Here is a 17,954-nt window from a genome sequence, read left to right on the forward strand (position 1 = left end):
ATTTAGGCTTCAGGAGTTTATTTTTAGTTTTGCCTGATATAATCTGAAACATTTGAGTTTGAAAACGTCTGTGTAATTAATCTATATAATGTGTTTCACTGAGTAAATAATGATGATGATCTTATTAATCAAGATGGACCTGTGCAAAGGAAACAAAAGAGGATTTTTGATCAGAACTCAGGGACGCTGGAGTTACAACTGATGGGACTGAATCAACTTAAATGTGATTTATTATGTTAAATTCACATTTAGTTTTTCTTACTTCCATTTGGATTTCTACTGCTTCCAAAAACAGACCACCTTTAGACGGTTTTTAACAACAATGATAATGATTTTTTTGGTATCTGGAAAATGAGCAGTTTCCAAAACCTTGTTGAGTCACACTGCACTGTTACCTAGCAACCCCAGCTGGTCACGTAGCAACCTAAGCAGAGTTCCAGGATGTTTGGTCAGCTGGTTTTGCTACTGTATGCACCATGCAATGCCTTTTTGTTGCTGACTTGCCATCCAGAAACCACTTGCTGCGGTCTTGTTGGTTGCACAGGAGGCTCCACTTCTGCTTTTCAAAGATGTGCGGTTACATAATTGCGCATTTGTTTGTCGCCATTTTCCTGTGTGAGTGTAACAGTTGAGTTTATTTGAATTTAAAGTGACAAGAGGCCCTAAAATAGCTGAACAGACTAAATTCGCATTATTAATTATTTTTATCAAAAAGTCTGATGAACATGTTTTGTAATAACCTGTTCAAGGAAGTATAATGGGCCACATTTAAGAATTGTTCCAGTTATTATAGAGCATAGTTTAGGGGGAAAAAATGGATGACTGAATAGTTTCACTCTATTTTTTTTTAGATGTAAATTTTGATACAAATACAACTCTTACAATCCTTTGATATCAAAGTTTTCTGGTCTGTCTTCTGTTTCTGACCCATGCTCCAACTTTTTCTTGGCACCATCTTTTATTTTATTTATTTTTTTATTCTTTTCTTTGCCTTTGTTATTACAAACAGACGATCATTTTGTGAACAACAGAAAATTCCCAGGTCGTCTGAACCTTTTGTTTGTGTGGCTGTGGGTAACCTTCGGATTACTTTACAATGAAGCTCTTGTCCCAGGAATGCTTTGTCAGTCCTCTGATGCCTCTTTAGGAGTTATAAATCTCCATTGCATGTCCTGTCTGTTGAATTTATAGACCACAATCAGGCGCAGATTAAGCGTTGGGCAGAAACAATAAGCTCCATCTGAGCTACGAGTAGAAATGTGCCACGCTGGAATCCAATTAGGAGCTTCATCAATCTGTCTGCAGCTGAATGGAGGAGCATGAAGCGAAGCTAGTGTCTGATCTGCATACAGATTGTTATTCTGAGTCGCATTCAGAGCTCCATTGGAATCCAGCGCTTTGTTTGTATGAGTGAAATGCAGAGTTTAAAAGATTAAACAGTGATTGTTGAGTAGCCCTGAGCACTGGGACAGCCAAGTCTGTGGCTACTCCGAGTTCAGAGCCCACAGGGACAAGAATCGCTTGGCCTCCTATTCACAGAAGAACCGGGAACGGCTCCAGAAAAAAAGAGAAAAAAATGGCCAAACCTCAGTGAATTCCTGATGAGGAAAAGAATGCAGAGAAAGAAGCCACGTCCAATCCAGAAAGAAAAAAAATCATTGGCTTTCTGAAACATAAAGACCTGCAGAAAAACAAATATAGAGAAAAGGTGAGCACACTGCAAAAACACAAAATCTTACCAAGTATTTTCTCCAGTTTCTAGTACAAATAAGACAAAACTAATTTACAATAACTTTTCTGCAAGACATAGGAGCTTGTTTTAAGTAAAATGTATTAGTTCCACTGGCAGATTATTTCACTTACAACAAGAGAAAAATGTCTTGCTCTAAGCTAAATAATCAAATAATTCATTAATGTTGATGAAAATGTATTAGTTCTGTTGGAAGATTATTTAGCTCATAAGACATTTTCTCTTGTTATAAGTGAAATATTCTGCCAATAGAACTGATCTATGTTCATCAATATTAATGAATTATTGGCGTAAACAAGCTCCTCTTGAAGAGTGACGTCGTGCGTAAGATCCCGCCCCCTTGTCCCTGCTAGCAGCTAACAAAAAGCTGCTAGCAAAAAGCAGCTAGCAAAAAGCTGCTATTAAGGACAATGAAGTATTGGTTTTAGCTGTTACATTCTCATTATAACACACAAAATCATTGGTGGAAATGTTCGAGTGTTGAATCCTTAAACATAAAATGGCGTTGTTGCCAGTTGCTATGGCAACGAGCCTGCGTGTAGGATAGCCGGTTTTGGGTTATTCTTTAGCGGCTCATTTTCCCTTTGCTGTGGCGCACTGTACTAAATTAATAACACCAACATTTCCAAGTTTCATTTAGTTAACAGAATCGTTCAACCGCGGGACATGGATGGCATGGATGGCAGGTAAAACAATAAGTCTTTTTATCTATCTCCGGATATAAACAATAACATGCACGGAGTCCATATTTTGTAGACAAGTTACTTCTAAATTATTTTTGCCGTTTTTCAAGATATTTGGATTAGAAATTAAGCCAAAAAAAAAAAACTTAGTAAGATTGTGTGTTTCTGCAGAAGAATCCAGCTGTTATGAAGGAAAATGTTGATTCTTTACATTCATGTTGAGGCTGTTTGGAGAAATCGCCTCTGAAAATCTCGGCTTTCGGATCTCCTCTGTGATCATGTTTAGCTGCTGTTTCGTTTTGTAGGAGAGCATTGTCAGCAAATTAATGCTGCATGTTAACTGATAAGAACAAAGTGTCCCCATCTGGCAGCAAATCAGTTTGTTACAGCTGCATCTGGATCGCATTAGCAGCAGTCAGCTGAGAACAACAGCAACACTGATCGGCTTGATTCAAGAGATTAAATCCAGAAATCAAAACAGATGCACGCAAGACCTTACAAAACTATCCACATCGATTGATTTTTGTCACAATTTGTCCCATTACAATCACAAACTATGATGAGTTTCATGGGACAGACCAACAAATTCTGCCTCATTAACTAAATCAGCGGTGTCAAAATGAGGTCTAAGGGCCATTTGTGGCACCTGGATTGGTTTTGTGCCGCCTGCAGCTGTGATTCAAGAAATTTGGCAGCATTTATGGTTGATGGAGATGAAAACTTTTCACTTTTAATTAAGACTAAAATCATCTCAGACAAATTAAAATCTTAAAAAATAGTGTTGCACCAACTTCATTTTGGGAGATTGGCAATCAACCGATTCTTACACAAGAAACCAATTTTATCCACTTAGCCAACATAGCAACTTTGTCACTATATTTAGCAACTTGGTAACACTTTATTTGAAGGGGGATGAATAAGACTGTCATGACCCTTTCATAAACATGACATAACACCTGTCATGAACATCAATAAGCCTCATGAATATTTATGAGTGTTGTCATAAAGCGTCATTCGGTAAATTATGACACTTTTAATACAAAGTTGACATTATTCAAAATGTCTTTATTATGACAACTTGACATTAACCAAGAAATCATTACTGTTTAAACTTTACCTTTAATAACATAAAGTTACCTCATTTTTAAAGTGCAATCAGTAATACTTTTATAACAAATTTAGGTAACACTTTATTTGAAGGGGGTTGAATAAGGCTTACATGACACTGTCATAAACACCTGTCATGAACATGAATAAGCTTTCATGAATATTTATGACTGTTGTCATAAAGCATCATTTGGTAAATTATGACACTTTTAATACAAAGTTGACATTATTCAAAATGTCTTTGTTATGACAACTTGACATTAACCAAGAAGTCATTACTGATATAAATTTGTTATAAAAGTATTATTGATTGCACTTTAAAAATGAGGTAACTTTATGTTATTAAAGGTAAAGTTTAAACAGTAATGATTTCTTGGTTAATGTCAAGTTGTCATAATAAAGACATTTTGAATAATGTCAACTTTGTATTAAAAGTGTCATAATTTACTGAATGACGCTTTATGACAACAGTCATAAATATTCATGAAGGCTTATTGATGTTCATGACAGGTGTTATGTCATGTTAATGAAAGTGTCATGACAGTTTTATTCAACCCCCTTCAAATAAAGTGTTACCCAAATTTATATCAGTAATGATTTCTTGGTTAATGTCAAGTTGTCATAACAAAGACATTTTGAATAATGTCAACTTTGTACTTTGTATTAAAAGTGTCATGATTTACCGAATGATGATTTATGACAACAGTCATAAATATTCATGAAGGCTTTTTCATGTTCACGACATGTGTTTATGACAGTGTCATGTCAGTCTTATTCACCCCTCTTCAAATAAAGTGTTACCAGCAACTTTAAAAAAATGCTATAAGCTTCATTCGGTGCAGCACTAATGGAAAACATTAGGTAGAATATGAAGTATTCGTCTTTAAGTAATCTTCATTCTACTAATAGTATGTAGAATATTTATTCATGTATTATTTCAACTTACTGTTGAAATATTAGTGTTATTCTAGTAACACTATGACTTTATTCTTGTAATATTATTATTTTTTTCTTTTATTATTATTTTTTTTCTTAGCCTGGCCCTAATAAGTGGCAATATCAGAAATAAATCAAAATAAGCTGTTGGTGGCCACACCCCAACTCAACGTTTACCCTCACATGTAAAAATGGCTGCAAACAGACGTCCATTTAAACAACCATGCATCTTTGAAAAGCAGAAGTGGAGGCTCCTGCACAGCCAGCAGGAATCCAGCAAGTGGTTTCTGGATGGTAAGTCAACAAAACATTTGTCTTTTCCAGCAACCGTTGTACAGAGCATACAGCGGTAAAACTAGCTGACCAAACACACTGGAACTCAACTGGGGTTGCTAGGTAACAGACTGGGCTTGGCTGATTTTGCTAGGTGACGGAATGTGTCGTAACAATTTCAAGGTTTTTGAAACAGCTCATTTTCCAGATACCAAAAAACATGAACTCAGGAGGGCTTGGTGGGGGGGAGGAGGAACAACTGGGTGGTTTACTAAGCATTTGGGCAGTAGAAATCAAAATGGAAGTACAAAAATGTGCAAAAATAGATCCCCTTTAAAAAAGAAGACAAATTATCTATTTTCACAGATATCTAAAGAAAATACTACTCCTGTTGAATTACTTGACCTTGTTATTAATAAAATCAGCTCAGTAATTTCTGAAGCTGTCCATTATGGAGGATGAATAAAAGTAAAAATGTGTGTAGAGATCTTTGCCACACTTCATGGAGCCTGCTGCTGAGACTCATATACAAACAATCTTATGAGTCATTCATCAAAAAAGAGCAACAGCTCAACGTTGGCTGACAGCTGCAGTTTCTCCTGGCTTGAGTCTGTGACTCAAACATAAATTTGCAGAAACAGGATTTCTTTTCTCCAGACTGAAGAGACGAGAGGAACATTCAGATCTTGGCCTCCAGCACTAGAGAGCTATCAGCAGATAGCTGGCTGCTCACCGAAACAGTAACAGTAATGTCAGCTCTGTCTGCTGATCAGGTTTCAGCAATAAATGTCAACTTAACTAGAGCAACGTAATGGCTTCCAACATGTCTCTGAAGTAAAGGGCTATCAATAAAAATAACGAGGAAAATGAAATAATTACACTTCTGATCAAAACCCTATGCCTTTAACTCTGGCTGTAAAAAGTGTTTCTCGTTGCGTCTTCGAAGGCCACTGGATGAATGTGGACACAAACATTCCTCTCTACAGTCACGGTGTCTTTGTTGCCTAGCAACCACTTTGTTCCTGGACAGGACCTTCCAGAGGACCAAGGTACTGCTCAGCTGGGATCCAGTGGACTGTTGGACCTCTTGACGATGACACAGCAGGTTCCTCTGAGTATTTTTTAAACTTTTACACAATAATATTTCTATAAACTGGAGATAGAATGTGGATTTTTCCCAATCAGAAGGTAATGTGCAAGCTGAACCACCGAAATGAGGACACTGTAGTCATCCTCGAAGCTTTTCTGCCTCATTCCCAGCAGTAGACGTTGACACAGAGGAGTGTCAGCAGGAATGTTCGCTCCCAGTCTGTAAATATTTAAGCTGTTTACCGAGTCCTTTCAGCAGATTTGTCTCTCTGTTCCACAGATCTGAATCCTTTTCCGTCTCCAGTCCAGAACCAGTGGGACATTTCTGAACCGTCTCAGATGTCTCCTGAGATTCCCAGCATTCCTAGAGGAATGTTTCCCTCCTGGTTTTCATTTAAAGTATCCCAAATATTCAACCCAGACTCTGCTGCTTGTCATTCAGGAGTTTTTAACTAATATTTCAGCTCTGATATTTTCATCTAGCAGGGAGGTTGAATGGTAAATAGATCACAAAGAAACAGGACGGATTTGCTTTAAATATTGACACCTGTTGGACTTCCCCGCATTTTGTCATATTGCAAACACAAACTTGTTCAGAAATTATCTGGCAAAAACAAGGAAATTTCTGTGCTCCAAAAGTGAAAATTGTACAAGAAGAAACTCAGAAATTTTGAGACTACCCTCAAAATCTCTGAGCTTATTGGTGAAAGTTTGTTCCAGGTTTTCTGGTGATGGGATGCATTTAAACAAAAACAGAAAAAAAATTAGGAAATTTCTGAGATTGATATGAAAAAATTTTATTTTTCTGGCAGAAATTTACTCCTTTTTTCTTTCTACAATTGCCCTTATAGGCTGTTGTAGTTTTTAAACCCGATTGTCTAGTAGACTCGGTTTGATTGGCAACCAAAATTGCATAATTTGTTATATTTTCAGCTGGTTTGGTTCTCTTTCTCACTGCACTGTGTCAAACGAACAAAACCTTTTGAAAAAACTGTTTTCCTCCTTGCCTGTGGGGGCACTGCCCCAAGAACCACTGAAGGACACAACAGGAAAACTTCTGAAGAAGACATGAGTGCAACTTCCTTCTTCACAAAATGTAAACAAAAGTGGAGTGGCGTCAGATTTCAGTGGTTGCAGGATTTCTTTTCTGTCTTTGGTAAAAGACCACGACTCATTTCTCCTGCTAGCACTAGACTTGCACGTTTGTTTTGGCTGCATTTACCCAGAATGCTTTGTGCTGTTGTACGTTTCCTAGTTTGGAGTTGATTTGGGGAAGTGTGAATATGCAACTCTGATGCAGACCAAAAAAACAAACTGGTTTGCCTAAAAATCTCGGTCTCGGTTCAATCAAAGTGAATGCTGGTACGGTTCGAATCCATATGTGGATGTAAGCGGACTGGAGACCGCTCCAAAACCAGGAAGCGGACAACAGCGCAAAGCATCCTGGGTAAATATAACCAAAACAAACATGAGAGTCTAGCACTAACAGGAGAAAAGGCTTGTGGCTTTTTACCAAACACAAAAGTGAAATCCTACAACTGCTAAAATATGAAGTCATTCCATTTTCGTTTAGATTTAGTGAAGAAGGAAGTTGTACTGAGTTGGAGAGAGGCACCAGCACCCCTCCCAACCTCACTAAGGGACAAGGGTGTAAAGAAAATGGATGGATGGATGGAAGTTGTGTTGAGTGTCTTCAGAGATTTTAATGTCATTTCCTTCAATGGTTCCTGATGCAGCGCCACCACAGGTGAGGAGGGGAACAGGTTTTTCAAAGGGTTTGGTTTGTTTGACTCAGTGCTGTGAGAAAGCAAATTGCTTCAGCTGAAAATGTAACAAATGTCGCAATTTTGGTCCCCAATTAAGCCGAGTCTCCTGGATTATCAGATGTGGGAACACTCTAAATTTCACGGTTTACTCTGTTACGTTCTGAACGTAATTGTTCACACTGAGTTTTATTTAGGGGCCTTCCACATTTTCTTTCACTTTGAAGTTATTTGCACCTTTCTCATAAAGTCCCAGGGGAGTACATTTAAATTTATGGCTGTAACTTGATCAATTGTGAGAAACTTCGATCGGGTTTAACTGCTTACTGTAATTTCTCTTTTGGACCGAAGTGTTTAAAGAGTCACGGTCTGACATCATAATCAAAATCTGCCGAGCTTGGGTAAAAGATGCAGTAATATGATGAAATCAATACTAGAATACACCCTGTTTTCGTCAGCAAAACTGAGCTGAGAAATTGCAAACGTAGATGTGTGGTCAACATCTGGCTGGGGCAAACTGACAGTTTTAAGAGTGATTTCATTAGAAGAGAAGTGGAATAATTTTCTTTTAAAGAAGCTCACATCATTTCAGCTTTGTGGAAGAAGCTCCAAGAACAGCAAACCGTTTGGGATGCCTCCCAACTCCAGCAGAAGACTCCCTCTGATTTCCTGCCCTGACTGGTTAAAGATATGGAAAGACTCCCCTCCTCTTTCCTGATGGACTTCATTGTAGTCAGTTTGCATTCCTGAGTTCATGTTTTTGCAAACCGTGCTTTCCCTCCTTTTTTTCCCCTTGTCCTCTCACAGCTCATGAAGTCAAACTTATATGACATCATGCTGAAGGGAAGTTATGCTGAAAACATACCCAGGAGGACCTGCAGGAGGACCAGGGAGCAACGGCAGAAAGGGGGATCTACCCACCACAAGGAGGAAGTATTCATCACAGATAATTCCTGACATGTGAAGCACTTTGTCAAGCAAAAACAGAAAAAAATATGCTGTTTTGACCCAAAGATGAGGAAAAACTGAGGACAGACAGATGGGATCAGATGTCTTGGATGGAAAAAAGGGGGACATAAAACACTGCAGCTGAAGTTGGAGAGCAGAATGGGGACATTCTTTGAGTTGCTCTGTGAAAAGCCCAGCCTGAAGTGACAGAAAGGCTCCAGCCGAGAGCGGGTCAAGACCCTCCGGGTCGTTCTGAGAGATTCGTTCCACCTCTTCAAAACTCAAAACGGCTTGTTTGAATCTCAAGTCAATTATCCGATTAAAGAGAGCAGAGAAAAACGCTGTGATCCTGTTAATAAATCGCTAAATTGCTTTGAGAAACGGTCGCGGGGCCCTCACAGCAGGTGTAAAAGGCCTTCATCACTGGCATGAAAACGACACCAATTGAGCTCTAATGTTCCGTGAAAAAGCTTCACATCAAACAAAGTTTTACTCAAAACCAGATATCCCGAGTAAATACACAAAGCTGTAAGTTACGAACGGAAAAAAGCTTCTAAGACCAGCCGTAAAACATTTTTTGATGCCTAATAGTGAGCCACATTTTAGCCCAGTTTTCATTTAGCCACTTTGGATTATTTTCAGACAACCTGTTCAGCCACAGCGTCTCAATCAGATTTGAGTCCAGACTTTGACTAGGCTGCTCCTTTCTAAGCTATTCAGTTGTGCCTCTGATCACTGTCCTGCTGAATAAACAGCCCAAAGTATATGAGACTTAAGCAGCTGCTTAGGACCCCCACACCACAAGATATAAAGTATTTGCTCTTTTGCCTTGACTCAGGTACGAGCTTGAGTTACATCCCATTTTTAATAAATATGCAGCTTGAACAGCTTCAACTCTTCTAGGAAGGCTGTCCATAAGGTTTAGGAGTTTAGGAGTGTTTATGGGGATTTTTGAATATTCTACCAGAAGCACATTTGTGAGGTCACATACTGATGTTGGACGAAAAGGCCTGGCTCTCAGTCTCCACTCTAATTCGTCCCAGAGGTCAGGACTCTGTGCAGGCCAGTCAAGTTCATCCACACCAGACTCTGCCGTCCATGTCTTTATGGGCCTTGCTTTCTGCTCTGGTGCACAGTTATGTTGGAAGACAGAGGGGCCAGCTACAAACTGTTCCCACAAAGTTTGGAGAATGGAATTGTCCAAAATGTCTTGGTATGCTGAAGCATTCGTGGTTCCTTTCACTCTAAGGGGCCAAGCCCAAGTCCGGAAAAATAACCCCACGCCATAATGGCCCCTCCACCAAACTTTACACTTGGTACAATACGGTCAGACAACCACCAAACCCAGACTTCCACAGTGGCGCAACAAGTGGGTATGCACTGTATGCAACGCAAAGGGGCGCTGCACTAGAGGAGGCGCAAAAACAATGAGGGGAATTTTTTTTCTCATCAGCATTTTATGTACTTAACAGCAGTTTGTGTATGAAACATGGGCGTAGGTTTGGGTAGGGACGGTAGGGACATGTCCCGACCAATATTCACGGGATATGAAAAAGTCCCGACCAATTTTTGCCATATTGGCTCAAAGAACGTGGATCTACGATCTTTGATTAGCAGCAACAGGTGGTGCGCGGAACGGAAGCTTCTTAGTTTGACATTTATTATGAGCCTCCGAGACCGAGTCGGAACGGTGCTGTCGGGGGGATGGGGGGAGGGGGAGTCAGTTGCTGTGGGGGTGGGGGGAGGGGGAGTCAGTTGAATCGTCGGACGTTCTTTGATTAGCTGCAAAAGGCGGCGGCTAGCTGGGCACACGCGTCTCCTGAGTCTCCGAGACCATGTCGCCACCAAAAAAGAAAAGGACAGACATTAGAAGTTATTTCGCTACGTCGGCTGTAAGTACAGTGAGTGGACCCATAAGTTAGATATCTATCACGCAACGCATTTGTTGTAAAGTCCGGTGTTTAGTAAGGTCAGCACTGAATGTGAGGTAGAATAGGTCTGTTAATGATGTAATATTTTTTCACATAGGATGCTCAGACAGCAGAGCAGAACGATGGAGAGGTGGCTGGAGCTTCAGGGCTCCAGGTGAGGTGTTAGTTCTCAGATATGAAATATGCTGTGAAATTATCTCAGTAAATATGGCATTTGAAGTGTTAGTCTTAAATTAAGTTAAGCTAGTGTGAATACAAACCAGGTTACGCTTTGTTTGCTCTATAGGAGGCTGTCAGTGTGAGTGCCAGTGACCAGGGAGTATCCAGAGGATATTTCTTTTGATCTTACTTGTAACGTTTGCTGAATTTTGTAAAGGAAAAAGTAAAGTGTTCTTGAACTGATCTGCTGAGTATGACTGTATCTGGTTGTAGGGGGGGGGGTGTCAAGGTCCCCACCAAAACTTAGACCAAACCTACGCCCTTGGTATGAAATGATCGATAACAGAGGAACAGCACTGACTAGGCGCCGCTCCCCTCCTGCCAGCCGCTCTGCCCTCCCATACAGGTAGCTTGATTCTCCCTTCGAGGCCGTTTTCTTTCTTTTAAATTTGAATTGTAGTGCACTCGACAACAGGGAGCTAAAGATGGGGCGGCAGAAAAAACACCGGGGCATAAAACAGAAAACGGAAGAGGGGGAGAATAAAGATGTTGGAGAGACGAAGAAAAGATTTTCAAAGTGGTTGAAAGGTATATTCGGAACTATTACAAGTTTTATAATAATTTAATACAGAAATCCTCGTTAGCTCATCAGAGCCACCTGCTTTCCTCCCGCTGCAAGGCGGAGATCAGCTCCTCCTCACCACAATCGCAGCTTTCCTCCCACCGCGCATTTTCTTGAAGTCGCAGAAAAATCACAATCAGGCCATAAAAAAAAAAAAATCTCAAAAGAAGAAGAAATACGTCTGTAGTTGGAGGGCCCGTTTCCGCCTCCTGCTCTTATCTGCAGTCCGCTCCAACTCACGTGACATGGCGTTCGAGCTTCAGCCTGTCATGTGATTCACCTTGCTGACGTCAGCTGCCTTGGGCCTACGCAACATACGCAGTGGCGTGGCTAGATAAGTAAACTCACTGTTATTTCTATTCAGCTTCCTTCACCAAGTACGAGCCTCTGGTACCTTTAAGACATTTTTCGAGGAAAAATTAACAGAATGAGTTTCTTACAAAGAGTTACCAGCTGGATCGGAGCTGGATTGGGACTCCATGATCTTGATCGACAAATCTTGAAAAAAAGCTATAAGGTAGAGACCTTCAGAGACAACAGAACTCTCCAAAAAACCGGAATATGGTCCTCCCTCTGCCCCAAACTGGATCTGGTGAAGAAAACCAGAAAATTCTGCACAGGAGTCCCATTGTCGGCCGCAGAGCTTATGAAACCATTACATCTCCCAACTGAAGTTGAGTCATCTGCAACACAAACACCATATAATGAATTCAGATATGGCAACATGCCTTTGCTGCCGCTGCCAGACTTTGGGGCAGGGAGGCCCAGAAGTCCTTCTTAATGTCCTGGAAAGTACTGTTAATCCATCTATCCTCTTTAACTTTGTGAGGCTTTCTCTAAGGTTTTCACAGAAAAAATTGTAGCTCTTAGAGGCTCAAGTACCCCGGTAGATTCAGATTCCCATGTAATGCCACAACGCATAGCTATTCTGGAGCATTTTTAGCCAGTTTCTTTAGATGAACTGACCTCAGTTATTAAGCATCTGCGGCCTTCGAATTATCCTTTGGATTGTCTTCCTACTTATTTGATAAAAGAGTAGGAAGACATACACACGTACATATACAGGTAGCTTGGGCACGTGGCCCTCCGAGAACGCACTGAAGTGCGTTTTTTTTCTTTTAAATTCGAATGGTAGTAGTGCAGTATCCAGTTTGGATAACCTGACTTTGTATCAAGCTACAAGACTGAAGGAAAACATGCTAACAAAATGCCTCAGACCTGCATCCCATAGGTGGTTGTAGAGGCTGGTGCAAGTGCAAATAAGGCTCACTTATATATTAAATGATGCTGCTCGCGTTCTCACTAAAACCAGGAAGATAGAGCACATAACACCAGTTTTAAAGTCCCGACACTAGCTCCCTGTAACTCAAAGAATAGACTTTAAAATACTGTTGTTAGTTTATAAATCACTGAACGGTTTAGCACCACAATACATTAAAGATCTGTTATTGCTGTACCAACCGTCTAGACCCCTCAGATCTTCTGGTTCTGGTCTGCTCTGCATCCCCAGAACCAGAACCAAAAGAGGAGAAGCAGCATTCAGTTTCTACGCACCACATATTTGGAACAAACGTCCAGAAAACTGTAAAACAGCTGAAACACTGGGTGCCTTTAAATCTCAACTTAAGTTGCTTATGGCTAAATTGCGGGTTTTGATGTTTTTAATGTTTTTATCCTTACTTTTCATCTAGTTATTAACTTCTTTTTATTTCTCTTTCACACTGTCTATGTAAAGCCCCCCCGGAAAACGTCCCAGTTCAACGAATCTATATCTAGGGGTGTGAGAATCCTTGTTAAATGACGTTTAACTAAAGTCCTACAGGGTTTAGAGTCCCAGTTGACGGCGTTTCAACTAAAAACCTAGAGGTTGGAGTCCTTGTCAAACGGTGTTTTTGACAATACTCCCAGAGGGTTAGAGCCCCAGTTAAACGACATTTAACTGAAGTCCTAAAAGAGGTACTGGTTTTAATGTTTTTATCTTTTTTAATCTTTTTCAAAATGACTTTCTCTTTCTCACTGTTTATTCAATGTCACATGCTGTTTTTATTTTAATTATGTAAAGCACTTTGAAATGCCTTGCTGCTGAAATGTGCTATACAAATAAAATTTGATTGATTGATTGATAAAATATTGGCCTTTTTGTTTCACTCATTTTTAATTTCTGCAATTTATCCATACATCAGGAAGGAATAGGAACATTAGGGAGGCAACAAAAACCTAAAAACCATGATGGTTTGAATTGAATTTCTGTATTTTATAAGTGCATGATTAGGGGAGAGCTGTATGGACATATTCAACCTGGGGCGGGGGGGCGCTGATGACATGTTCGCATACACCTCAGAAAGCATGCAGTTGCACCCCTGCTCGTCCATCAGATTGCCAGATGGAGAAGCTCGATTCGTCACTCCAGAGAACGGGCCTCCACTGCTCTAGAGTCCAGTGGCGGCATACTTTACTCCACTGCCTCAAACGCTTTGCATTGCACTTGGTGATGTTTGGCTTGGATGCAGCTGCTCCACCATGGAAACCCATTCCATGGAGCTCTTTGTTCTTGAGCTAATCTGGCAGCCACATGAAGTTTGGAGGTTTGCAGCGACTGACTGCAGAAAGTTGGCGACGTCTTCGCACTATGCGTTTCAGCATCCGCTAACCCCGCTCTGCTGTCGTTCCCAAACACTTCCATTTTGTTATAATACATCTGACAGTTGACTGTGGAATATTTAGGAGCGAGGAAATTTTAATGACTGGATTTGTTGCACAGGTGGAACCCCATCACAGTTCCACGCTGGAATTCACTGAGCTCCTGAGAGCTGCATGCCTCGGTGCCTCATTTTATACACCTGTAGCCATGGAAGTGATTGGAACACCTGATTCCGATAATTTGGATGGATAAGCAAATATAATATACATATATATAGCCACTGAACCCGCCCTGTGTAAGTTTTATAGTATGTATGTTCACTTGTGCCCAGTTTGAACTTGTTCATCTGGAATGCAGCTACCCGTATGAGGAAAGTCAAACACTTTCAGTTTCCATAATTTGTTTTCCTCCATTCCTCCTTCATTAACCACTGACAGACTAATTAGACAGCTCTCTGAGAAGTGGTCAGATGTTAATGAACATGGCAGCTGTTTCTTCAGAGGGCTTTATTAAAGGAATAATCTTGGAAAATGAAAGAATATGGGACAGTGAAAGTGGTGACATTGAGGAGGGTTGGGTTGGAGCAGGAGGCCTTTAAACGTGCAGAAGATGCGGTACAATGTAACCATCACTGAATCACTATTCTCTGCTGTGGCTGGCTGTTCACCACAAGCTTAATTTGGTATTTTTTCATCTGCTTTTGGTGGAAAGCCACTGTGACTCATTTAAAAGGAATGCCATCCACAAACTGGCACCACAAAATCATTTATGATTTTGAGATAGATGCAAACAGAAGACAGATGGGAATTATTAAAGTGTCTCTCAGGAAAGAAATATGCCAGTCTGATAACCTTTTGGTTTCTAATTGCTAAAACAAAGTGTGGTCTACTCCTGGGGGATAAAACAGGGGCCAAGTCGTCTGCAATTTCTGTCTCAAATTAAGATTTATAGCCGAAAACTCAACCAGGCTCAAATAGGCAAACTGTACCCAGAGCCAGCTCAGTTGGGTTTTAAGCTATAAATCCTGATAGGAGGAGAAAAATGCTTCACCATTTACTTCTCTCGTTAAAAGACAAAATTAATTTTGATGATGATTTTTCTCAAACTGTAGCCCATCGTCTCCCCTGGGCCACTTCTCCACAAACAGGATGGCGTTAGCTTGAAGAAAACAAAATAGATGCATTTTAGATCTGTGTTTCAAAAACACCAAGATCATATCTAGAGTATGATCTCAAATGCAACATATTGATCACCAGATCCACCATTGACTGAAGACCAGACTGACCGCAAAGTGATGGCAGCCATTTTGGAAATCCTTTGTCCTTGATGATGCACAGTAATCAGCAAAACTCAGAGCAAACATGTGAATGATGCAAACTCCAAAACATACAAATACAAAAAAAAAAAAAAAAAAAAGCTGCACTTCCATTTTGTTTTCTTCTTTTCATATTTGCAGCTGATTTTGCCGTTTTGCTTTTCTTTTCTTTGGTTGCAGCATCTTTGGTTTGCATTTGTCTTGTTAATTGTAGGCATTTGCTCCCATGTTTTGTGATTGCAACATTTCTTGTTTGCAGCGTTTTTATTTTGCATTTGTGTTTTAGTGTTTTGGAGTTTGCATCACTCATGTGTTTGCCGACTCCAAATGCCTACGTTATGTAATAAATCTGGTTCTGGTCTGCGCTGCACCCCCACAACCAGAACCAAACATGGAGAAACAAGATTCAGTTTTCATGCTTTTCTCATCTGGAAAAAACTTCCAAAAAACTGCAAAGCTGCTGAAACACTGAATTCCTTTAAATCCAGGCTGAAATCCCTCCTATTTAGAGTAAATTAAACATTGATTAAGATATTTGACGTTCATGATTTTGATGATGGCATTTGATAAAATTTTATGTTTATTGCTTGTATCACAATTGGTGAGTCATGTTTTTATGTTGTAAAGTACTTTGAACTGCCTTGTTGCGGAAATGTGTCATACAAATAAATTTGACTTGAAAATGACTTGTTTTTGCAGTGTTTCTGTGTTTGGGGGAAGTTTCTGCATTGTAGTTTTTTAATTATGCTTTTCATTTTTTTTTCACTAGAGAATTCAAACAAATTCTCTTTCTTCTAACATCTGAAAATAGAAATAAAATTGCTGTGTCTTGGTTTAATCATAGAACAAGTATTTTTTATATTTAACTTCTGGAAAAAGGCATAAACAGTTCAGGGTTTATGCTGAGCTCTTGACTAAGATGATCATTTCTAAATGTAAATCTTTCAAATAGTGTTAAGTTTATTACTAATGTCTTTCAACATTATTATTATTGTCGTTTTTTAAAGTGAATGGTTTGTCTCCAATCTGTGAAAGCCTTTGAATTCATAACTTGTATTCTACGCTCCAAGTGTCATATAGATGCCGGCCCAGACTGATCTTATTATTGTTTCTTTTTAGTTTCTTAGTCTTCTCATACTTTTATTGTGCTATTGCTAATGTTAATATGAATCAAGATATATAACCACAAAAACTTTTTTTTTATCCACCAATATGTCAAATTGGTGACCTCTTTTGAAAACTAACTGCAGGTTAAAATATCTGATCTTTCAGCGATTTTGTAACATAAGGCTCCATTATGGTGGAAAATAAGCGATTGTGACCAAACTGACTGAACTGCTGGATCGATCTGCTCTTGAATGGCGTTTTGATCCCTCTCTTTATTAATGGCAGTGCTCTCATTCCCCTGGATGAGCAGCAAACCCGACACATGGATTGCATCAGGATGCATTGCTGTGGGAAAGACACAGGAGTCATGGTAGCGCTAACATTTTCCTCTCCTGGCAAATTATTTTCCACATGTCTCGAACAATCAGACAGAGAATTCATCAAATAAAACACCTTTGCTCGCATTCCTGTGGAAGTTCAGTCTGTCCTTGGTTATTTTTGAATGTGTTTTGGTTGTCCAACGTGTGGTCCTGTCATAAACTTTCTAACAGTGTGTCAACCTGATGGAGTGAAAAATGGCGAACAGAACCCCAGTTCTACCTGGAGTCACATCAAACACTGTTTATAATGTGGCCTTTCTGATCTGCAGAGCACTGGGGGGAAAATATGCCATCAAACTGGAGCAGAAGTGTATCTGTGTCATAAGATCATGTCTTGGTCCAGGAATTTCCTTTCATCTGGAGCCAACATGTTCTCAGTTGGGTTGATTTTCTATCATTTTTGGTACCAGAGGTACGGCAGCGAGGCAGATTTACAGCCTCAGATGTGCAAAATAAGTACATTTTGGTATCAAGTGAGAATCTGCTCTGACAAATGACTCAGTGTTCTTCATTTTCATGGTGTAACCCTTCATTGTTCATCTAAGGTCCAGAGAAATAAAAAGAAAAAAAATCAAGTTGGTAGTTAACATCAGTCATAATAACATAAAATAAAACACAATAAATAACCCTAAACAAACTACAGAGTAATGGCTCCCAATGAAAAGTTGACACAATTGGCAGTTGTAAAATTAAAGACGGCTAAAACGCACAACGATCATTGTCATAACAGTTAAAAATATACACAAAACACGGCAAACTTAAACTTGAAACCCTGTATATAATCAAATCTGTCAAAAAAAAAGTTAAAATATGTATATTCGTAAAGAAAACACGGACGGCAACAGAATACAGAGAAAGAACTGACCGTTACAGGTTGCCACGGCAACCACCAACCGTCAAGCGCCACGAAGCAAAATTTACGAAGCAATAAAAGTCAGGAGAAAACAACTTTCTGACTAAAGAAAATGAATTTGAAGAATAAATAAAACACATTTTGACAGACTTCACATTGTTAAAATAAAGCCCTGTTTTATACAAATAGGTTTTATTTCAACATTGTGACGTTTTTCAAAAAGTCTCGACTCTCATGTGAATTAAGGTAATTTCTACTCAAAATAGTTTCCTTCGTCACAAAATAAGTCAAACCCAGTCTCTAGCAGTTTAAATAAAGGATACAGCAGGTATTTTCTTATTCATTTATTTTTAAGGCCTCATTAATTTTGCTTGACAGTCAGTAATTCTTTGCACCA

This window comes from Poecilia mexicana, unplaced genomic scaffold (genome assembly GCF_051168715.1).
Source record: "Poecilia mexicana isolate PSO_F unplaced genomic scaffold, ASM5116871v1 scaffold_10, whole genome shotgun sequence".
In the NCBI taxonomy this organism is placed as follows: domain Eukaryota; kingdom Metazoa; phylum Chordata; class Actinopteri; order Cyprinodontiformes; family Poeciliidae; genus Poecilia; species Poecilia mexicana.